Source organism: Meriones unguiculatus, chromosome 3, assembly GCF_030254825.1.
Source record: "Meriones unguiculatus strain TT.TT164.6M chromosome 3, Bangor_MerUng_6.1, whole genome shotgun sequence".
Classification (NCBI taxonomy): Eukaryota; Metazoa; Chordata; class Mammalia; order Rodentia; family Muridae; genus Meriones; species Meriones unguiculatus.
In genome coordinates this window covers 38,611,415-38,635,987 of record NC_083351.1, presented here as the reverse complement: position 1 = coordinate 38,635,987, position 24,573 = coordinate 38,611,415, and the positions used below count along the sequence as shown (strand labels likewise).

Below are 24,573 nucleotides of genomic sequence, written 5' to 3'. Positions count from 1 at the left end.
AGCACAACATGATAGCTAGAATGAAGCAGTAGAAATGCTATGCTGAAAAAGGTGGTTGAATTCTATGTAAAACTAGAATGTAGTGTCAATGAGATTTATTGGTGGACTTCTGTCTCATACTGGCAAGCAGGAAATGGGAACTCAATACCCGCTAACTAAGCTAAATTCCCCTGTCTGTTAAAAATGTTTAAACCTTCATTCCCATTGTTCCTCTTTTTGCTTTTGGTTGCCTCCTAGAATTTTGTGGGAAGACCATATTGGTGAAGATACCACACAGTTTTGTCCAGGACATGGAGAAACCAAGTTGGTACTGACCAGGAAACATCCTTCCTGCTGGCTAGTTTTTATAGTACTGGAAGCTGCTATGTAGGCTGTTGGGGGAGAAAAGCCATCAACAGACTTACCCAGCTGTGGCCCTATGAACAGTAACCGGTGTGGTAAGATATGCCAATGGATGATAAAGTGACATGCATTTACCACTGTAGGGTTGGGGCTAAACAACATTTTCCGATTGGATTTAAAGCACACGCCACAGGAGAAAACGCATGCCTAGTGTTGTGAATCAGGCTAAGAATCTGTGGTTGTTGAGCTCATAAGCACAATGGTTGAGCATACAACCACCATTTTTGCTAAATGGACGTAATATCAACCTTTCCTCTAAATTTGTATTTCTACACCCATTAATTAGTGCAACACTCAGGCCTTACCAGAGGAGTGTCTTTGTGCAGTGAATGGTGGTTAATGTGGAAACTCACAACTGGCCAAAGAATGAACATCTGTGAAGAGGTCAGCCATAAATGGGACATCCATATCACAGCTCTACCCAGCAAAGCCCAGGGACTAGTGAAGAAGAAAGGGCTGAAAGACTGTAAAAGCCAGAGATTCGGGGGATGGGAGCAAAACAATGTCTTTGGACATGACAGGATTGCTCAAAAACTCAGAGCAGCTGTGGATGCCTACATAGGACCTACACAAGATCAAGCCAGTCTATATGCTGAAATGTAGACCAGAATAGCCGAGGATCTACTGACAGTTAATGGCTTCTGGGGGAAGAGGAGTCAGTTTTCTTTAAGGGACCTCTGGTAGCTTCACTACACTCCAGTGGGTGACTGTACACCCATCAGTATATAAGTGGCATAAACCAGACTTTTTTTTTTTTAAAAAAAAGGGGGACACAAAGTTGGGAGGGGAATGGAGTTTGGCTTGATATAAGAGGAGTCAAAGGGAGGGGTAAGAGTGAATACAATCAAAATACATATGAAATTCTCAAAGATTAAAAAACATTATATTAAAAATGCTATGCTTTGCCTCAAAGGAGGAATGTCAAGCCAAATTTTCTAAAAATGACTTGAAGGCAAGATTTTCCTATACGATGTAATATATTCTTTTACAGTAGGATGAGAAAAATGGAATACACATGTAAGATAAGTTACCTTAAATTCCTTTTAATTCTGGAATTAAAAAGGAAAGTGATAAAAATCAAGTTTTATTTCTTAAAAATTACTCAGGTTCTGTCCATTGTAAAGTCTGAGTAATAATGAACACCTAGATTGTGGGCACCAAATACTTTTTCCTGCTGAAAGAAAAGCCTTTGAAGAAATGGCTAATTTTAGTGTAGAACAACAGTAAATAAGTAAATGAATCTTGACAATTTAGACATAGTAGGTAAGAAGTAAGCTAACAAACACTGGCTTCATGTGGAGGAAAATATTGGTAAGAACAACAGTATATTAAGTTAATACCAAAATTCTAGGCCTAACTCAGAATAACATTTAAAAACAACCCTCCCACCCAAATAGGTCCTGCAATTAGGATGCTAAGAAACCACTCATTATTCTGAATATTTACCAATTCTGAAAATTGGTAAATAAAGGAAAAAGAGACACTTATTATTATTTTTTTCTAAAAAACTGCATCTCTGAGGCACCTAGTAGTAGTAAGGCAAAGTTTATCTAGAACAAGTTAGCCTAGCAAATAGTTGTGGAAGGGCTGACAGAATTTGTAGTATCACCTTGTGCACTTCCCAGTGAACTAAGGGCTCTAGTCAGTTAGTTTCAGCAATTAACTTCTGACATTGAAACAGAGGCAATGAGACATCACCTCCTTTGTGATGGCAAACACACCATAACAATGAAATAGTTTCCCTCTACCAACGGATAAAGACTGAGTCTGAATTAAATCTCTCTCTAGAGAGCCAACAACTAATTTATAGGGAAGAAGAGCTCCGAGGAATGGGTTAATTACACCTGGGGAGAGAAACAGCATCCTACTGAGACAATCCACTCAAACTAAAACAGCAGGTTACGTTAGGGTAAGGGATAAGACAGACAGACAGACACACACACACACACACACACACACACACACACTTGTACAAGGGAATGAGCTGTAGGCAGAACAAAGAAAGAAGAGAGACTAAGGACGGATCTATAGATTAAAAAAAAAAATTAAACACATAATCAGTCACAAAATAAAATGTCCAAACAAAACTACTTATATTTGCCAGACAAATGGTAACTTGGTCATTGATGGTATTGATTCATTGGTTTTATTTCTTTGCTGTGCTCTACCAGCAAAGTGCTCTACCACTGAATCACATTCTCAGCCCTGGGTTTTTAAGACAGTTTTTTCTATGTTGGGGTGACAGGTGTGCTGACTAATTTTATGTCAACTTGATTCAAGCTAGAGTCATTAGAAAGAAAGGATCCTCAATTAATAAATGCCTCTCACAGTTTATTGCTTGGAGTTATTAGTCATCTGAAAGTATGGTGTTTGAATGATTAGCCCTGTTTAATTTTAACTGTGGAGCCAGGCTTGAAAACCCATTTGGTAAACAGTTTAGCCATGTCCCCAATTCAGAGGTGATGTGTGAAGGTAGGTGAACATTAGTTAAACCAGATGAATTAAAAAGTCATTTAAATGTTGTACAATTTCTGAAACTGTTTCCAAAAAGCAGTATACATAAATGTATATTAATCCAATGCATAATAGCATATATATCTATGTACATGCATTATTTCACTATTTCATATGTATTAAAATATGTGTGTAAAAATAAAAAAAAAAGAAAGAAATGCCTCTAAAGCTCAGGCTGTAGGTAAGCCTGTAGGGCATTTTCTTAATTAGTGATTGAGGTTGGAGGGTCTGGTCCATTATGGTTGGTGCCACCCCAGGGCAGTCGGTTCTAAGTTCTATAAGAAAGCATGTAAGTTCTAAGTTCTATGAGAAAGCCAGTAATCAGCACTCCTCCATGGCTTCTTATCAGTTCCTCCCTCCAGGTTTCCCTATGGGTTTGAGTTCCTGTTCTGAGTTTCTTCAGTGATGGACTATGGATGTGGAAGTGTAAGTCAAACAAACCCTTTCTCCCCAATTTGCTTTTGGTCATGGTGTTTCATCATAGCAATAGTAACCCTAAATAAAACTACAAGTGTACGCTACCACACTAAGCTTCTTATTAATTAAAAAAGTCATAATGATTACGTTTTTAACAATTATAAATTTAAAAATTTATTTTAAGCGCTCGCTGTGGGTATTTTGTTTGCATATGTGTCTGTGTGCCATGTGAGTGCTTGCTTCCGGAGAAAGTCACCACAGTAGTATCAGATCCCTCGGGACTAGAATTAATGTTTTTTATGAGCCGCCATGTGGGCGTTGTGAACTGAACCTGATCCTCCAGAAGAGCAGCCCCAGTTTTCTTAGCTCTGGAACCATTTCTCCAACTCACAATTATGTTTTAAAAATGATGTTCTTTTAAGAAAAAATATGTATGCTAGCACATATTTCCTGTAATTACTCTTCAGTAACCTTACCTTAGTGTAGAGCGTTTAAAAGCAGGATCCTAAACTAGCACATGGCCTTACTGACTTTCTGTACACATCTTTAAACACAGGAACCAGTGGGCTCCTTGTGGACTATTTTTGGTAAATACCATTCATGCTTTCATCTAAGGGCCTCATGCCTGTTATTCCCCTTCCCTGCCGAATTTATTCTCTCAGCATCTTTCAGTCTTTGCATGCCTATTACTTTCTTAAACATAACTTATCTTGAGCACTATATTTATATTTGTAAATTTCAAGGTTCCTTGGCTCTCCCAGGTGGCCTACTTTTCCCATAATATGTATCCTTATCTGACATGACATGATACTCTATTATTTCAAAATACTTACTTTTTCTTGCTCTCCACCAACAAATGTTGCATTAAATCAGGATTTTTTTTTTTTTTTGTATTCTTGTATTCATTGTTATAGTCCAGAAAAGTAGCTAATGATTAGCCAGTATCTACTGGCTAAACGGATCTGAAAAGACACACCGGAACCCCAAGAGCCAAGGGTTAGCACAGTCATTTCTTATCATCTTGCTTGGTCTCTAGCAGTAGATTTAGTTTGTTTAATTTAATAAACATGAGCTCCACAGTACCGACCAGACCTCAACTTCACTTGAGACTAAACAACACCTGAGCACAGCTCAAAGAAGCACTCTTTCCAAACAAGATGTCAAAGGCCAGCCCACCCTGATTATAATGCTAAAACCTCCACCTCCTGGGAAGAACACAGGGCACAGGGTTTGATTTTTGTAATTAAATAAAATTCATTTGCTTTCCACTTGGATTCCCATCTCAGAGATTTCTGTTGGGACATGGCCAAGACACCGCTCCAGAAGGCAATATGCAACAAAGTTTCTAGTTTTCAGACCAGAGCTATCATCACTATACTTTTCAATAAGCATATGAGGCGAAGAACTCAGTAACATGCTCGGAGGCGCTCATAACTGTTACTGGCAAAGCTGAGTAATTTGAGTATTTCCTTATTTGGGAGCACTCAATAAGAAATGTCCACATTTGCTTAATGCCTGAAAGGATGTCAAAGGGTGAAAATTAAGTCACCTCAGTTGTAAGAAAAGTTTATTTCATTGGCTTTCTTGTAGCTTAGTGCTGAAGAGCCACACTGTGAGAGGGAATGCCAAAGGTAGCATATGGTAGCTATGGCCAGTGCTTCTCAAAGCGGCTTGCTACACAAAGCTCTGTGATCAAATGAACACTGCCAGGACTGTGGAACGTATGTCTCACTGAAGGATGCCCATCTTCTTCTAGGGTAGCAGAACTCACATTTTTGTGGCTCATATCTATTAGAGGAGGCTGAATACTTCCCAACCTAGAATTTTGATTGATATAAGCAATCATGGAGAGATAATTTGTTTAATGGGACTGGATTCAAACTGGAAGGAAAGGGACAGACAAGAGTCTGACACCAATTTTCTTTGGTCAGAGGTGAATAAGATAAAGATATTTAGTTGTCTTGTTTATAGATATTGTGGTCTATATGTAATTCATAGAATTTAGGTCTTTGCTGATGTCACTGGGCTGACAAACCTTGGCTATTACTTCCTATATCAAACCATTCAGTGCCTAAGGTAACTGATATCCTTATCTTTACCATTTTATGTCACTTGCAAAAAAAATTCTTATGATATAATAATCACAGTGGACCCAAATGGCTAAAAAGTCACCTAACCACATATAAAATATTCTAAAAAAGGAAACCCAGGAACTAGAAACAAGAAAATATACACTATGAAACACAGGAAAAATAAGCCAGAAAACAACAAAGAAGGTTGTCTATATGGAATAAAGAAATGGAAACAAAATAAAGATGGGAATAAGACTGTCTGAAGCTACCTTTCACTGAAGTTTGACTTCTGACAAAAATTAACTTAGCAAGGATGAAGGAAGGGGAACCTAAAAACAAGACCAAACTGAAACAAACAACATTACATTTACAGAGAGTACCACAACCAGAGGAGGAAAGTCTTACTAAAATAACCTGTGAACACAAAATTTGAGTACCTGCTGAAATTGTCCTTTCAGTCACAGGGGAAGAGCTCTAACTAAAGTTAGTAGTATTTTTACTCAGCTGGTATTTTTGTAACGTGATGCATGAAGCAATTCTGAGACTGTTCTGAAACTATTTCAGGAGTGAATAAATGTGTTGATGATGTTGGGAGACATCTCACTGTGGGGAGGAAAAGGATGTGCAAATGTGGATGGAGGAAGGAAAGAAAGGAAACTGTGGAATGAACTCAAGTTGAGAAAACTTGTGTAAACTCTTAACTTCTAAAATATGTGTGCACAGATACATAAAAGCAGGGCTCATAGCACCTCATGCTATCATTTAACATGTTCCAATCTTCCGAATGTTACCTGAAGATGGATAGAGCTGGAAGCTTGTTTGAGCAAGAACACATCATAGGTAGTTCCCCCTTCCCATCAGAGGACATCTGATGTGTACTTCCTTTGTTTTCATAATCTTAGGAATCTCCAGAGAGTTCAGATGTTGTCCACTTGGTGTGTTATAGTGTTCTCCATCAGTCTCTCTTCCTAATGATTTTAGCCTTTATTGATGACCACTGTCCAGATTTGTTTTTCTATTGGCGGTTCCAAAGTAGTGAAAATATATACCCATTCTTTTCCTATTTTTTAAAACACTTTAGCTCATTAATTATTATTTGCCTGGAAATACAGCTTGTGCAGATAGTTTGCCTGAGCAATGATTCCTCTTCAACTCTGAGTTATCAGGAACCCGTAAAATGACTTTTCTTTCATATTATTTTGAGCACACAGAACTTAACAAGCTACATATGTTTCTTCTATCCACGGCAATTGTCATCTTTTTGCTGTCCAGGTTGTCTAACTTTGAGACTCCTTAATGTTGGCTTCTATCCCCCTCTGGTATAATCCCAAGTAGACACTGCTGTATTCTTGCCATTCAGTTTGACAAGAAATCCATACATTACCTATCTGTAAGCATGTCTCCATGTCTCTATGGAGTTCTAGTTCCTCTTAGTTGTACTGAGAGATCACAAATTGTGTGATCATCAATACTGTGTTAGTCATCTTTAAGATTCTTAGTGCACAGAGCTATGACATTCAAACACATGAATCTTAAGTAAAAAAAAAAAAATTACCACTTCACTTTTTTATGTGTTTGTATAGCTCAGACAGAAAATTTTTACTAATGAAATTAATATAAAATTCTACTTGTTTCATTCTACACTAAAATTTTGGTCCATTTATTTGTGTTGGTATCTCCAAATAATAGAAGAATTATTTCAAGTAGTACATTTACTGGATATGGGTTACAATTTTTCTTCTTCTTTTTCCTCCTCCTCCTTCTTGCTTTGTTTTGTTTTCGAGACAGGATTTCTCTGGATAGCATTGGCTATATTGGACTCACTTTGCAGATCAGGCTGGCCTTGAACGCATGGAGATCCACCCACCTCCCCTTCCCTGAGTGCTGGATTAATGGCATGTGCCATCACAATCAGCATGGGTTACAATCTCATGAAGTCTTTCAGGCGTTTACAGTTTGTCATTCTAGGACTGCAGAATCAAATTACTGTTTTAAAGTTATTTGAATAATTACTCTTGTGGTCAATACAACTTAATAGATACTTAGGTCTCTTTGTTTTACTTTCATCAACTTTAAGAACTGACCTTAGCAAACAGTGGTTTTTAAATAATTATAGAAATCAAAAATAAAACCACAGGATGTATTGGGAGAAGTCGATTGGCTGTCTATACCTGTTCTGTATGCTATCTTCTTTTGTATTACGGAGGATTCTCTATTCACTTCTCATCTATTTGTCTGTATTTTCTTTCCTGAAAAGCAAGTTCATGTATATTTTTCAAAATTTGTCTTATTCTTCTAATATTAATCCTTAAGTGAATTTCTCTGCTGCATATTAAATATGAAACTATCATACACAATAGTTTGAACTTACTTTTCAATGCTGGATTATTTTACATTATTACATAACAAATTTTCTTCATTTTAATAGGTATAAGACATTATCTTATATGGCTTATTCAACCCTCAGAAATTGCATTTGCTTACAGGCTTCCACTATTAGCAAGCTGCACTGGAGATGGCTCAGTGGATAAGATTATGCACTACCTTGCAGAGAACCTGAGTTCAGTTCTGAGTACCCATGTTAGGCACCTCACAATTGCTTGAAACTCCAGTTCCAGGATCTGAGGCCTCTGACATCTTGTCATTTTCATTTTTATGCACAGACCCAAACCCACATACACATAATTAAAATCCTTGCCAGACATGGTTGTGCATGCTTTTAATTACAGCACTTGGGAAGCAGAAACAGGTATAGCTCTATGAGTTTGAGGCCAGCCTGGTCTACATAATGAGTTCCAGGCTGGCCAGGGCTATATAGTTAGACCTTGTCTCAAAAAAAAAAAAAAAAAATCAATCAAAGTAAACAGAAACCCTGTTTTTTTCCCTTTTACCCACCCACCCACCCATCCATCCACCCATCCATCCACCCATCCATCCACCCATCCATCCATCCATCCATCCATCCATCTTTTGCAGTGCTGGTGATCAAACCCAGGGCCTCATGCTTGCTAGACAAGTACTCTACCAATGTCTGACATCTCCAGTCATACATCACTTCCTATTTCTAAGACTCATATGTAATGAAGATTCCCAGCAGTGGAAATCTGGTGCCAGTTTGCTGGCACACAGTCCTCCTGTTTCCTTCCCTTGCTCCTGGAGTTGCCCAGGATCACCTTGAACCAGGACTCAAGAAATCCTCCTACCTTGGTCTCCCAAATAACTGGAATAAATAACAATGTAAACACCACTCCAACCCATCTTCATTTCTTTCTTTTGCTCAGTTTTTAATAGGCTCACTGGCCTTTTGCATCCCAGTGTTGTCAGATATTAAGGGGGTCTTTGTTAGTGACAGAACTTGCAAGTATTGCTGCTAAATGATGTGTCTTTTTTCTTCTTTTTATCATATCTTCTTGCAAATTCAATGCCTTTTTTTCTCATTCTGCAGCAATCTTTATTAGTGTCTTTTCTTTTATTCTATATTTTGATTCCCAAAAGGTTTTCCCGCAAGTCTGGAGAGATGGCTCAGTAGTTAAGAGCACTTGCTCTTAACAGCTCCTAACTGTAACTCCAGCTCCCACTTTTGGCCTCCTTAAACACAGGCTTATACACTGTATATATATGCCTCTGTGCATGCAACATTCAAACACCTAAAACAAAAATTAAAAATAATAAGAAAAAAATTTTTCTTTACTTCTGGCATATTCACTTTAAGTCTTCTTGTTATCTTTATCATTTTATAATATTTAAGCATTATCATGTAACAAGATGACAATTTTAAGCACGACTATGTTTACAGGCACATCCACACGCACCCAGCTGAGTAATGGTTAACAGTCTTTACAACATGGTGATGACCAGTTTACATATACAGTTACAGTTTCTAGTCATTATTTCAAAGTATTGTCTAACATTTTAGCTCAGGTTACTAAGAAGTAATTTTCAGAGACAGCCTAATACATGACAAACAGAAAGAAAAGATATGAGGGACAATGAGATAGCTCAGGGGGTGAATATGCTTGCTGCCAAGCCAAGCTTGATGGGCCCCACATAGTGGAAAAAACTCGTTACTATGAGAGTTGTCCTCTGACATTCACACACATATCCCTGTGCACACACATGCACATACACATTCAGGCACAAAGGAATTGTAATAAAAATATTCAAAGAATCCAAACATGTCTTCTGAGATCTAAAATTATTTAAAATAAACTCTAAGTACATTCTTTTTGTTTGGTTGTTCTTTGTTTGTTTTGTTTTGTTTTGAGACAGGGTTTTTCTGTATAGCCTTGGCTGTCCTGGACTTGCTTTGTGGACCAGGCTGGCCTTGAACTCACAGAGATCCTCCTGCCTCTGCCTCCCTGAGTGCTGGGATTACAGGCGTGTGCTACTACACCCAGCTTCTAAGTACATTCTTAATGCTTTCTCTGAAAATAAAGTAGTTTTATTGATGACATGTTAAACTTATGATGGCACATTTTGAAAGTCCCTATTTGGGTATGGAGTGAATTTAAAATACACAGTGATACATAGTGCAATGCCTAATACAAAGTAAATACTAATCATTTGTTGAACAAATGAATGATACATTCTCAAAATCAGAGTGACAATGGGTTCTTTAGCTTATACATTAAATTCCACAATGATAGTATGGTTTGAACACGTATAAGAAAATAAACACAGGGAGCTGGAGTGATGGCTCAAAGGTTAAGAGCACTGACTGTTCTTCCAAAGGTTCTTAGTTCAATTCCCAGCAACCACAAGGTGGCCCATAACCATCTATAATGAGATCTGGGTATCCTATTCTGGCCTGCAGGCACACATGCAGAATACTGTATAAATTATAAAATAAATAAATTTTAAAAAAAGAAAAGAACAAAACAAAACAATGTTTTCAGTTAGTCAGGATAACAGGCTGGGGGTTAGCCCAGTGGTAGGGCACTGATTAGCAGCTGCAAGCCCCTAGGTTCAATCCTCAGTGTTATAGTTATTTTTATATACTCGTTTCTCTTAGTTTCACTCTTAAACTGACTATCTTATAAATACTTGAGACTTCTTTATATTTGTTTATAACAAGCTTCACAACACGAACACCGAGCAGTTATTACTCTATCCTTAACCCTCTAAACTATTCTGGTTTCCTCCCTGCATACAACCCAGGATACTTGCACTCTGTACCTTTCCAGATGAGCCGTCTTTCCTGGTGTCCTGTGGGTCTCTGCCCAAGGCTGAATCCCCTGTTTCCTCTCCTCTAACTCCCTGTCCCCTGGCTGACAGGAAGTGCAGCCCTGTTCTTTTCCCGATGAGTGGTTGGCTGTAGGCTGCCATGGCGGAGCAGAGTTTATACAGTGTTAAAACGGGGGAGTCTCAGAGCGTGGTTTGCCACCAGATACGGGGGGAGGGAGTGTTAAAGAAATCAGCATTTGAGTTACACAGTAACCTCATGCCCACACCCCAGTATTAAAAAAAAAAGTGAAGCTGATTTTAGTACTAATAGCTAAGTTTTTTTCTGTGCTTAGGATATATTTTTGACATCGAAGATTAGGATGAGAATGGTGGTGGCCTGTAGGTTGGGGAGATATCTGCACTGAATCAAGAGGACCTTAAAAGGACCCTATCAATTCACCAAGCATTCGTTGTTAAATATTTGGTCCTAGAAATAAAAAGACTGAATAAGACTCTTCCATATTAAGATGCTCACAGTCTGTAGGAAATCAAATGTGTAGAAAACAATTGTCTTTTTTTTTTTTTTGTATGTGTAACAGGTAATAATAAGTGATGAAGACAGGAGATACAAACATAGTTGAAGGAATGATTAAGTCTACTCTTGTGTAACTCTGGCAAAGTTTAAAACATGGGGACAATGAGATACTGCATTTGGGTTCAAGTGTGCAATAACACAGATGCAGGCTATAGTTCAATCAGTAATAAACAGAAAAGAGCTTTAGAAACAATATTTTTAAAACCTACAACACGAATCAGTGGTGGCTGCCAAATAGTCAATGGGATAGTCATATGCTCTGGGCTCACTGGATTTGCCCGATAGTCTGTTGTAGATAGCCTGCCTTTAGGAGAAGACAATGAATGCATATCTGGGGAAAGGATGAAGATGGGCAGCAGACAGAAAAGCGTATTACATAAAGCATGGATAAGGAAAGTGCATGGAAACTAGGAAAAAAAACCCCTCCTCTGATTAAGATAAATGACAGATTACATCATCCTTTCTTCAGTCCTCTACTGCTTCCTCATATTTGTGACAATGGCCTATAGGATCCAGCCATCATTTCTTTGCCTTTCTCACTTCCTCTTGTCTTCTCCTCACTAAGTCATTCTAGGGTCAACTGACAGGAACTTGCTCTTCTCAAACATTCCAGGCATGCTCAATGCTTAAGGATTTATCCCTCTAGTTTTTCCTACTAGTAACAAATGCTTATTTATCTGGCTAGCTTCCCTATCTTCTTCAAGTCTTGCCTCAGATATTATCTTAGTGAATATTATTTTTATTATTTCATTTATAAATACAACTTGTGCTGGTGGGATAGCTCAGTGACAGATTGATTCCAAACTTCCAAACATGTAGAAGACACTGGATTAAATTCCCAGCACACAATCAATCAATCCATCAATTAGTCAATCAATCAACCAATCATTTATTTACTCATCAAATTACAGCCTGCCTTTCCTGCCCATATACTCCCCGAGTCTCTTAACCCCCCAACATCGATGTTTTGGTTACCTGTTATTATATTTTAAGTGACCATTTGGGCCTTCAAGAAACTTAATAACAGAAGGAGGAGCAAAGAGTCTAAGGTTGGCCATAAGGAAAAATGCTGTGAACAGGGGTGGACAATATACATTCTATACAAATAATAAGCACTCCTGACTCTTCCTTAAAAAGTTTTAAACAGCAAAATATGAACAAGAGAAAAACAAGAAAAACTATATGAAAAAATATAGTCCTATGACATATAAAGACAATCAGAAAATTAATGCTCATGTTTTCTTTGAAACTGATGTAACATTCAAAATTAATTTTTAAAAGGTTAAATGAAAGTAAATGAATCTGAGGTTCCTTTTTATCAGCCATAAAAATATTCACTGGCGCTGTGCCCAGAGTCTAAAGGAAACCAGCATGAGTCTAATGAAAAACAAGCTGTAGGTCTCAGGGAAATTCAATATATTTTCTTTCTTTTCCTCTTAGTTTTTGATTGGTTTCCATGGGAATCTGGGCTTGTGGGGATCACTGAACCTATTCATAGACAGCAGATACTTTATTTTCATGGCTTGGTAAAGTAGGGGTCAGTGAAGAGATAAAGATGATTAGGCAATGAATATAGCTGTAAGAAACAAGATTATGTTTAAAACAAAATTCTATAAGCTATGCAGATTTTAAAAATGCAATCTTCAAGTCTGCTCCTCTGTGTTTGAGAGGAATGCTAACATAAAGTCAAAACAAATGCTGGAGTCGAAGGTTCAGCCATGAACCTGAGCAAACACTCAAGTACTTCTTGAAATTGAGATGGGAAAGCTGGATTTGGGGAGCATTCTTGGCCAGAAGAATCAGGAGACAAGGAACAATGATGTGAAAATCAGAAGGAATGCTAAGGGAAATCTGAGTTTCTTCTTAGTGTTGGCATATCAGGAGCACTAAGAACGTGAGGCAAATAGCAAACCAAACCAAACCAAAGGCAAGCTAATCCTGACAGTTGGGCAAAGGCTTTAAAGAGCGTGACCAAATTATATCCCAGTACAAGTAGAGAGAAATCAGACAACACATAATGAATTTGCTGCTATGTGACCACCATGAAGCTCAGTGAAGGTTTTTACACATTAGAATCACATCAGAAAATTTCAAAATAATCATCTCAACATTTTGTTCCTTGAGACTACTACATGCAAGTAGATTTACATGGACAAAAACTCAAGTACTATGTGAATCTGATTGTATGAAATATCTTTACCTCATAAATCCAGAGGCAGAATGCATGTCAGTGGCTGCCAAGGTTTGAGAAAAGAAGCATTAGGAAGAAACTGGTAAAGAACAGAGACTTGCTTTAGAGTAACAGAAATGCTTTGGAACTAGATAGAAGTGGTGACTGCATATCATGAATGTACTAATGCTCTTGACTTGTTCACTTGAAAATAATTAATTTTGTTATAAGACTTTCACCTAAACATATTAATTTTTAGGACTTGTTTTTATTTTACGTGTATTTGTGTGAGTACCTGCAAGTATGTATTTGCACCAAGTGTGTACTTGGTACCCGTGTAGGTCATAATGTGTTGGATACCTTGAAGTTAAAGAGAGTTTTGAGCCACCATGTAGGTGCTGGAAGCCAAACCTGGGTGCCCCATAAGGACAGCCAGTGCTCTTAGCTGCTGAGCTATTTTTGGTTAAAGTTAGGCAAGCATGGTGGCATAGCACCCAGGAGGCAATGACAGGAGGATCACAAGTTTGATGTCAATCAAAACTATACAATAAATTCCAGGCTATCCTAGGTTATAAGACACCCTGTCTTAAAAAAAAAAAAATTCAGCAGGCAGATTATATATAGGCAAAAGACAAGTGCTTGTTTCAGCTATGTTAAAGCTGACATTTTTGGAAAGATATTAAGTCAGAGATTTCAAGACAACCGCTGAAAAAACAAGTCTGAAATTAGGAAGTAGGATTAACTCTAGAAACAAAGACATGAGTTAAAACAACTGAAAGGTCTAGAGTAGCGGTGGTGGTGTGTGTGTGGGAGCAAAGGTTACTGCAGGATTACAGGGATCAACAAAAGCTAGGAGGGGCAAGTGGTCAAGTGTGAAAAATGTCAGAGAAATAATAAAGAATAAGGATGGAAGCCTAAGTTCACTCAAGTTAGGTCTCGTATTGTCCTTTATTAGAATAAGAACTACAAAGAAATCATGTTTTGTACCCTACAGAATTAATATAAAACAGAGAAGTACAAGATATGGCTATAAGTGATGTCTTTTCCTATGTATTTTTACTTGTTTTTGGAAGAATTTCAGGAAAGAAATAATTTGAAAATGAAAGTCAAGGTTGTTACAATTTGATTAGGTTCTTTATCCAAAGATTTAAAATTTCCATGTCTTTTGATTTAAACAGTTTGGTTCAGGGAAATGATAGATCAGAAGAGAAAGAGCCATGAGAACAAGGCAATTGATTAGTCAGAAGATATGAAGTATAGGGATGGGGATATATGTCACCAGTTCTTAAATTTACAACTAATTTTTTGAGTTAAAGAAAAAAGTTAATTTGAAAGTTAGATGTGTAAAGAGCTATATATGTTAAAATATTTTTTCTAGTAAGGCTACAGCTAGCAAATACGTCAAGTTAACTATCTTTTTCTAATTAAAGCTACTTATATTATTACTTTATTATTACTTTAAAGCATCAGTAAATATCTTAGTACTTTAAAGTACATTTAATATATTACTAAATGTAGGTCTCAGTCTTTTTAAAGTTAAAGTATGTTTACTTTTAATATTTATTGGTTGACTGAGAATATAAGAAATAAATTCAATGACAATTTAAAATGAAATATTTTATTTGGCACATCAATTTCTAAATGCAACTGGAAAGAATACTGTAATTGAGAAAACAATTACATATATGGTGTTCAGGTAATACTCAAACTTCTGTGTTTGTAAACATTATGCACAAGTCATTTACCTCCATGGTCTCCGGCACATATGTTAATATTGGTATTTTATTTCTTAAATATTCACAATTCTATGAGGTAGGTAATGTAGTAATATAAACCCTATGTTATAAAGGTTTTGAGAGTAAAATCACCAGTGTCAGGTCACAAGCTAGTCAGTGATGTCCTGTGGTAGCAGATGTCTTTGAATTATAATGCAATATAAATCTTGAAACTTCAGATCCATTTTTTTTTCATTATGCCATATTGACTTGATAGAGAAGCAGCGGTCCTTGCTATTCAGTGAAGAACTAAGTTATCCCTTCACTTCAGCTTTCCTACTACCCTGTACGTAGACTCTAAGCATGAGAGCTTTATAGAATTGCGGTGTTGTGTTTGGGAGTCAGTAAACAGGAGCAATGTTATTTTAGAGACCTAAGTTTCCCCTCATCATCCTTGTCAGATATTGGTTCAAATAGGACATGTACTTTCTGATCTAGTCTCCTCAGCTTTAGAGCCAAAACATTTCACTCTGGGTTTCATTTTAAACATGAAACCCACAGCAAATTGCTTTCCCACTTATATAATGAGACTAATTTCCCAGGGAAATCTTGGTTTTAAAGCTAGTTTATAACTAGTTGTCACCAATAACCAGATGTGTTCTAAATTGTTGCCATGCTCACTAAACAAACAGGCCTACTTGTCTAAGTCCAAACTATATCACTAACTTGGAGATACTGTGGAATGTTTTGCTCCTATTTTCCAAGGAGCTTGGATTCACAAATCATCCATGTAACCTTCACATTTGTATGTGTGTATGCGTACATGTAAGTGGATATGTGTGCAAATATGTACATGTAGAGGCCAGAAGTCAACCGTGGTTTTTCCCTTACGAACTGTCTACCTTGATTTTGTTTGAGTTGGAGTCTCTTACAGCCTAAAACATGCTGATTAGGCAAGCTTGGCAACACCATTCTCATCTAGTTCTTCTTCCTTCTTTCTCTCCTTTATAAGCTTATTTTTCTTAAATTAACCTTCAATATTAGTTCATCTTATTTCTGATGCTGTTTCCCTCTATATTCCACACTTGGGCACTGCAACAACTCTGACCTCTGTACTAACAATTCTAGTTCAGGCCTCAATTTGCAGATCCAAACTAATACAGCACAATTCACAGAAGCTGTCAACTACCTAACATTCAGTTAGTTCACTCTGAACTCAGTAACTTTTCTCATTATCCTCTTGATTAGGATACTCTACCTTTTAAATAATGACACCCAAAGCCAGTAATACCTATTAATCTAAGGGGTTTATATCTAGACAAGTCTAACAACATTGAAAAATGGGAAGAACACATAAAAGCAAATGATATGGGTAGAACAGACCAGCAGTTCTCTATGGGTTTTGTCAGCATTGCTGTCTTCACCTTGGAAGTTGTCAGAGATGTGAACTCTCTCTTTGTTGCCTCTACTGAATTAAAAGTGCCTAAAGAAGGCCCAGCAATCTGTTTTCATATGTAGTCCAGATGATTCAGGTGAGAAATGCAACCTTAGGGCTTACATGCGCATGCCAGAAACCAGTGTTGGTTTCATCCTCCCTGATCTTACCCACATGTAATGACTACAGAGTTCTAGACATTTTACCATTGAGAAATAATACTTTACATGAGAATGGGGAGATAGAAAGACCTGGAGGGGACAGGAGCTGTACAAGGAGAGCAACAGAACCAAAAAAATTTGGGCCCAGGGGCTTTACTAAGACTGATACTCCAACCAAGGACTATTCATAGAGATAACCTAGAACCCTTGCACATGTGTAGCCCATGCCAGCTCAGTCACCTAGTGGGTTTCCCTAGTAAGGGGAACAGGGATTGTCTCTGACATGAACTCAGTGTCTGGCTCTTTGATCACCTCCCCCTGATTGGTGGGGGGGGGGGAGGCAGCCTTACCAAGCCACAGAGAAAGACAATGCAGACAGTCCTGATGAGATCTGATAGACTAGGGTCAGAGAGAAGAGGAGGAGGACCTCTGCTATCAGTGGACTGGAGAAGGGGCATGGGAGAAGAGGGAGGGAGGGTGGGGTTAAGGAGACTTTTGTTGGTATTATGTTCTTTAGGAATGTATACACCTTACCCTTGTTCATTCAAATGCTGATTTCTCTCCCCCACTATCTGGTTTCAATCTGGATGTTGCATTGTGATGTTTATTCTAAGCATCACCTGTCTCAAGTTTGTGTATACATGCCACCATTTGTTCAATTAAAACAACCAGCCACAATGTTGAGCAATGGAGAGGATAGAGTGGGATATCCTGGTTCAGAGTGGGAAGAGAGGAAGGAAGCAGGAGGAGAAGAAAAAGTGGGAGGGAAGAGAGGAGGAGAAGCTGCAGGAGAGGTCTTGGAACAACGTGGAGAAACGAACCGGACCTAAGATATCACTAAAAGCAATTATAATGGGTGAATCTGAATAGTAGGAAACTATGCAGGCTTGGAGGTTTAGGATGGAGTAACTATTGCCCAGCATTGTGTTCTAGATTAATTAAATAAATCCTAGTCTCTGTGTGGTGGATTTGGTTATACAGCTGTTTAGGATTAACCACAGCTTTACTAAGATATATCAATAGTAAATATTATTCACCGTATACAAAAAAACTTTGTTTTTCCAAATTGTGTAGCAGGAACACATAGAAATGTATTTGCCTATTTTTCTGTTGGTGGGTATTTAGATTATCTGAGCTATTATTAAAACACTGGGGCAGTAGGATAATTCAGTGATATAGCACTGACCTAGCATGTGCAAAATCCTGGGTTCAATTCTCAGCACTGAAAAAATAGAAAAAAAAAAATTTAAAGCCCTGATTGTTTTCAAACAGCTTTTGGTAGAAATACGAGTTCATTACTACAGCTTAAATTTATAATTGTGTGTCTGGTAGGTGGCTATCTTCTATAGTTTTCCTGAGTGGATGCACCAATTTACAATCTCATGAAAATACTGAACATTTCAGTTATTCCACATTGCTGCCACTGACTGGTGCAGCAACTATCACACATTTTCATTTTAGACATTCAAGGGGCTCAGTAGTCCTATGGTGTTAATTTGCATTTTCCTAATTACTGATGATGATGTATACCTTTTCATTTGTCTTTTTGGTGTTTTGATATAATCTTTAGTTAACCAGGGTTACGCACTTCAATATAAGTAAATCTCAAAAACATAATGGTCAATTTAAAAAATTTGCAGAATGATATATATCACATCATACCATTTATTTGAATATTTTGAACCCATAAAATAATGTTGCTTATATGTGTGAGTGTATGTTGGAAAAACATTCATGGAATTAAAACTGCCAAACTCAATCTAACTTAAAAGAAAGAGAAATAGGGGAACAGGACTTTGGATGCTAACTTGATTCTAAGAATATCTATTCTATTTAGCTTCATTTAAAAGATCTTCTATAAAGTATAGTTTTATTTCTTCTAAGTGTTAGGCACTTGAATGTCTTTCACATTGTTTCCTATTGTACCATATGCTTATAATACTCCATCAACATAAAAAAATGAAACAAGAGTCCATACATATGCAAAGGCAACAAGAACAGTGAATTAATTTTTTAAGAGAAGAGAACTAGAGCTGCGGGGTGAAACAATTGCCTATTATGTGTGAAGCCCCAAGTCCAATCTTCAGCAGCATTGCAGTGTGTGTGTGTGTGTGTGTGTGTGTGTGTGTGTGTATGTGAGACAGAGGGGGGGGTGGGCTTAGTCTCCTTATCCAATGCCAAACTAGACAATGTGCCAAAAGCCACCTGTCTGTAACTGAACCCTATGTGGTACAAACACAGGTTGTACCTATGTTGCAGAAGTCTAGAAGCAACAATGCTGATAACATATCCCTAGAGAACACACTTCTCCCATCAATTAAGTGCTTTGAGTTTAAGGACTCATAACTCTTATAGAGAAAATACAGATTATCAGTTCATCTTATTCATCTTAAAGATAAATAAATTGAGGCATCAAATTTACAAGTAAAGTTATTTACAAGTAAATAAATGCACAGTTTATTATAATTAAATGCACAGTTTTATAAAATCTGCTTACAAAATTGTAAAGGGAGGTGATAAAAAATGAAAAAAGAATAAATATATCTATTAATTTAAATATTAACAAATTTGAAACCTATACCTTTCATAATAAAGTTATCACTGATTCATTCGTATTTATTAAACAAGTACTGTCTATTAAGTGGCAAGAACTGTGTTAAAACTATAGCTATAAAATCAGGTAAAACAAAAAAAAAAGAAATTTTTCAAAAGAGATAAAGTATTTGTATAATAGAAAAAAAAATCAGGTAAAACATAGCCTCTATGCTTAGCTTTACTGAGGGTGGGAGGGAGTTAAAATTCATTTGAAGAGATATGCTGTACATACCATACCTGGAGGGATTCTAAAATTCATACAACAAGGCACATGCCCGGCGTTTCAAGCTTTTGTTTTTTTCAAGCAAAAAAAGAGACACGATAGTTACAATGCAAAATAATGAGGCACTAACATATAAACAAAATACTGTGGGAATATGTTTCCCCCACTAATAAACCTAAGAAAAGCTAACAGTATAATTTTGTACTATAAAAAACATAATAACATGAGCATGGGTATCAACAATAACACTATTTATATGCTATGACCATTGCTATATCCTAAATGCATTCATTATAAGGTAGATGGGCCAGCTGTAAGAAAGTTGTTCACCTTGTATTCTAACATGACCAGTTATGCAGTGTTTTTCGTCCATGTTTGTAAATCAATCATGGTCATATGCATAAAAATTGATAGTTACAAATAGCAAATACATGTGTGTCTGTGGAGGCCAGAGGTCAACCTGAGATAACACTTATCAGGTGACATCTACCTTGTTGTTTTGTACAGGGTTTCTCATTGGCCTAGAGCTCACCTATCAGGCAAGGATGCTGGATCTGCCTGTCTGCATCCCAAGCACGGAGATTATAAGCGTGTGCCGTCACACCAGCTTTTGTGTGTATGTGTGTTTTGAAACAGGGTCTCTCTACATAGCCCTGGTTGTCCTGGAATTCACTACATAGAAAGCTGGCCTCAAACTTGCAGAAATCTACCTGCCTCTGCCTCTTGAGTGCTGGGATTAATGGTGTGCACTGAAATGTGGAAGTTTCTGGTTTCTTTGAAGACTCAGTTGAGTCACGTGATATTTTGTTGGAAGCTGGCTTATGAATGGGCATGTGGTGTTTTGTTGTGAGCTCTCTTGCGAGGGGTGTGCTCTGGCCAGCTGAGAACATCTGCAGGTGGACTCTCAGGAGAGGAGATATACAGAAACCCACACAGAGTGAGACATCACTTTTTGGATTGACATCACTACGCTGATCTTCGTGCTCTGACACTTGACTTTCAAGAAACATTCCAGAAAACTTCTCAGGGCAATCCAACTGAGTCTTTCAGCTTTCACTGATTTGTCCTAATCTTCTGAATCATACTGATTTGTGTTGTTGTTTGGTGTTGGCCTTTGAACTGGACTGCTGGTATCTGTACAACAAAGAAAGGACTCATCCCAAAGAACTACCTCTAAAAAGGTGTACAACCCCCTTTACCTAATAACCTTTTTCTCCCCTACTTCTGATCAGTCGGTGGAAGGAACCTTAAATAATGTAGATTTGGTGAAAAATCTAAGTCTACGGTGCACACCACACCAAACTCCATATTAGCAAAATTTTGTTTGTTTGTTTAACAAGGATTCTAGGAATGAAAACTCACGTCCGTAGGCTTACATGGCAGGTACTTCATCTGCTGAACTATCTCCCCAGCTCAAATAGTACACTTTTGGTCACAGATTTTATCACAGATACCATATTTAACTGGGATAAACAGTATTTGTAAAGAAGTTCATTAAATGAGAAAAAAAAAAATTTAGTAGGGACTATACCAAAAGCCTCAAACTATAACACACATGGGTGGCTTCTTATTCCCCCAAGTTCCACGACCATGATTACCTATGAAATGTCTTTAACTACTTGTTGAGTCAACAGTTCCATGGTGTATGTCTCAGAATCACCTCCACGGGCTCGACTGTTATACCTCGCTGTGCACCTATACTTTCTTCCTCTTTCAAGTAGCTTTCATTACCATGTTAATCTCCTTAGATACTTCAAATCATGTAACCTTTCAAATTTCCTAAATGACTACATTGTAGAAAGGACTTCTCATTAGGGGAAAAAAAAAGGGGGGGGACATGGAATGCATTGTACAAAAGCCTTGCACCAGCACACAGCTAATATTACATGGCTGAAAATTAATGAACTTGTGGTGGCAAAATTAATTACCCATGTATTTTAAAGTGAGAATAGATCCCTATACAAAAACCAATTTGTTACGGACTAAAAGTCTTAACCATGAAAGAAAATGTAGGATAGGAGGGCTCTAATATGGTGGTGACCAGCGTGCACAGTATCTGAGGGACAGAAGATCCAAAACTCTGAAAATGGTGAGCGGAGGAGTGGCTGAAGCCAGAATATCGATATTGAGGCTTCCTGGGCTAGAGGGGACAACCCGTGAGCTTGGACTATTTGGATCCGGGCACAGGCCTCCCTGCTCAGCTGCTGCTGTGACTTCTGTCACTGCCCCAAGCAGGGAGGTTCGGTGACTGAGATGGCAGAGGAGCCTCCCAAACAAGTACTGGAGTCTCTGTTCTGCTGCTGCTGCTGCTGCTGCTGCGGGTGGCTGCTATCCCAAGCATGAGCCTCTGTGCTCTTGAGTGAGATGGCAAAGGCAGCACCAACTATGGGCCTCCCTGCACGGCAGCGGCCAAACAGTGGACACCACTGACAGATGTCTTACACTTTGATTTGCCCCTATCCCTAAGGGCCCAAATCTGAGAGTAGAGAATGGGGAAGGAGGTGGGAGGAACCCTGGTGTTTTTCGCATAAGCCTGCACATGAGTGAGTGCACTTCCCAGTGAGTGTGTGCAGGGCTCCAGATCCAGGGTCCCTCTACCATAGCCGTCAGACATCTGATCCCTCCCACCCACACCCCCACTGTGCGCAACATAGGGATCCTTGGGACAGCATTCTCGACATTGAAGCCCCTGTTCTGTGGGTCTCCCAGTGGAGTCTAGACAAACAATTCCTGGAGCCAAGATGGTGCAACACAGACAATCTGAATGCTTGGAGCACAACACTGCCACAGGCTTATGGGCAACTGAGCCATTCAGGGCACTTGTGCGTATGCATTGCGCCCCTGAAACACACCAGCACCCCCACCTGTGCTTATGCTCCACTCTTCTAGGCATCTACATCCATTCTTAAACCAGTGGACCTCTCTCATCTTCCTGAAGAATAAATACTCTGGACTCCAGAGCCAGACGGACCCAGTCTGCAGTACAGGCTCCAGGAACAAACAGAGAAAGTTATGGATAAGCAGATGGCTAGAGGCAAGTGTAAGAACATATCCAACAAAAATCAGGACTTCATGGCTTCACCAGCAACACCAAAAATCAACAGATATTTTAATTCATTGGAAACACAGGAAAATTATCTCAAATCTATGCATAGTCAGTTATTAGAGGCACATAAAGAGGAAATGAACAAAGCTCTCAAAGAAATATAGGCAAATATGGGCAAACAAATAGAGACACATGTAGAGGAGCATATAGAAGCACATCTAGAGGCATATAGAGAGGAAATGAACAAAAAATAGAGGCCATCATGTTAGGACAGGAATCCAAATTACAAACAAATGAAGGAAATGGTGTAAGACATGAAAACAGAATTAGAATCAATAAAGAAAACACACACAGAGAAACTCTTGGAGATGGAAAACCTAGTGAAGAGATCAGAAACCACAGAGGTAAGCATCAACAACAGAATTCAAGATTTGGAGGAGAGAATCTTGGGCGCTGAAGACTCAATTGAAGAAATCGATACATCTCTCAAAAGAGACATAAAAATCACAAAAGGTCCTGACACAAAACATTCAAGAAATCAAAGACACCATGAAAAGACAAAACCTAAGAATAATAGGAATAAACAAAAAAGAAGATTATAGGCTCCAAGGTACAGAAAATATTTTCAAGAAAATCACAGAAGAAAATTTTCCCAACTTAAAGAGATGTCTGTAAACATACAAGAGGTGAACACCAAAGAGACTAGACCAGAAAAGAAACTCTTCACATCACATAATAGTCAAAACACTAGATCTACAGAGCAAACAAAACAATATTAAAAGCAGCAAGAGAAAAAGGCTAAGTAACATATAAATGTAGACCTATTAGAATTACACCAGACTTCTCAACAGAAACAATGAAAGCCAGAAGGGCCGTGGGAGATGTCATGCAGACTCTAAGGGACCACAGATGCCAACCCAGACTACTATACCCAGCAAAGCTTTCAATCAACACAGATAGAGAAAACAAAATATTCCATGACAAAACTCAACTTAAACAATATCTACACAGCAACCCAGCCCTACAGAAGATACTAGAAGGAAAACTCCAATCTAACGAAATCAACTACAACCAAGAAAACACAGGATACAGATAACTTCACAACAAAAAATTAAAAGAACACAAACGCAGAAACACAGTAACAACACCAACTCTGCAATAAAAGGAACTAACATTAATTGGTCACTATTATCTATCAACATCAACTGACTCAATTCGCCAATAAAAAGACAAAGACTAACAGACTAGGTGCGGAAACAGGATCCAACATTCTGCTGCATCCAAGAAACACACCTCTATAACAAAGATAAACACTACCTCAGAGTAAGGGGCTGGAAAAAGGCTTTTCAAGCAAACAGACCCAGAAAACAAACTGGAGTAGCTATCCTAATATCTAATAAAATAGACTTTCAACCGAAACAAATCAAAAAAGATGAGGAAGAATACTTCATTCTCATGAAAGGAAAAATCCACCAGGAGGGCATCACAATCCTGAACATCTATGCCCCAAATATAAGAGCACCTGCATTTGTAAATGAAACATTATTAAAGTTTAAATCACACATCAATCCCAACACCTTAATAGTGAGAGAATTCAACACTCCACTTTCACCAAGGGACAGACCATCTAGACACAAACTAAATAGGGAAACAATGACACTTATAGAGGTCCTAAACAAAATGGACCTAATAATGTCTACATAACTTTTCACCCAAACCAAAAAGAGTATGACTTCTCAGCACCTCACGGAACCTTCTCCAAAATTGACCTTATATTCAGGGACAAAGTAAGCCTCAACAAATACAAGTAGATTGAAATAATCCCATCTATCCTATCAGACCACCATGGCCTAAAAATAGACCTCAACTGCAACAGAAGTAACAAAAAGCTTACATACACATGGAAACTAAACAATTCTCTACTCAATGACAAATGGGTCATGGAAGAAATAAAAATAAAAAGGAATTAGAGACGTCCTAAAATTCAATGAAAATGAAGGCAAAACTTACCCAAACTTACAGAACACAATGAAAGTTGGAAAAGAGGACAATTCATAACATTAAG

The 24,573-nt window shown here is 37.9% G+C and overlaps 1 protein-coding gene across 5 annotated transcripts in view; it reads right to left on the bottom strand.

The window, feature by feature from the left end:
* Invs (inversin) overlaps positions 1-24,573 on the bottom strand; it is a 140,897-nt gene that overhangs the window by 89,848 nt on the left and 26,476 nt on the right. The window contains exon 2 of one of the 5 annotated variants that reach the window (XM_060379887.1): positions 4,167-4,295. The exons of the other annotated variants lie outside the window; for them this stretch is intronic. The gene's annotated coding sequence lies outside the window, so the exon portion shown is untranslated. The remainder of the gene's footprint in view (positions 1-4,166; positions 4,296-24,573) is intronic. 5 annotated transcript variants of the gene reach the window in all.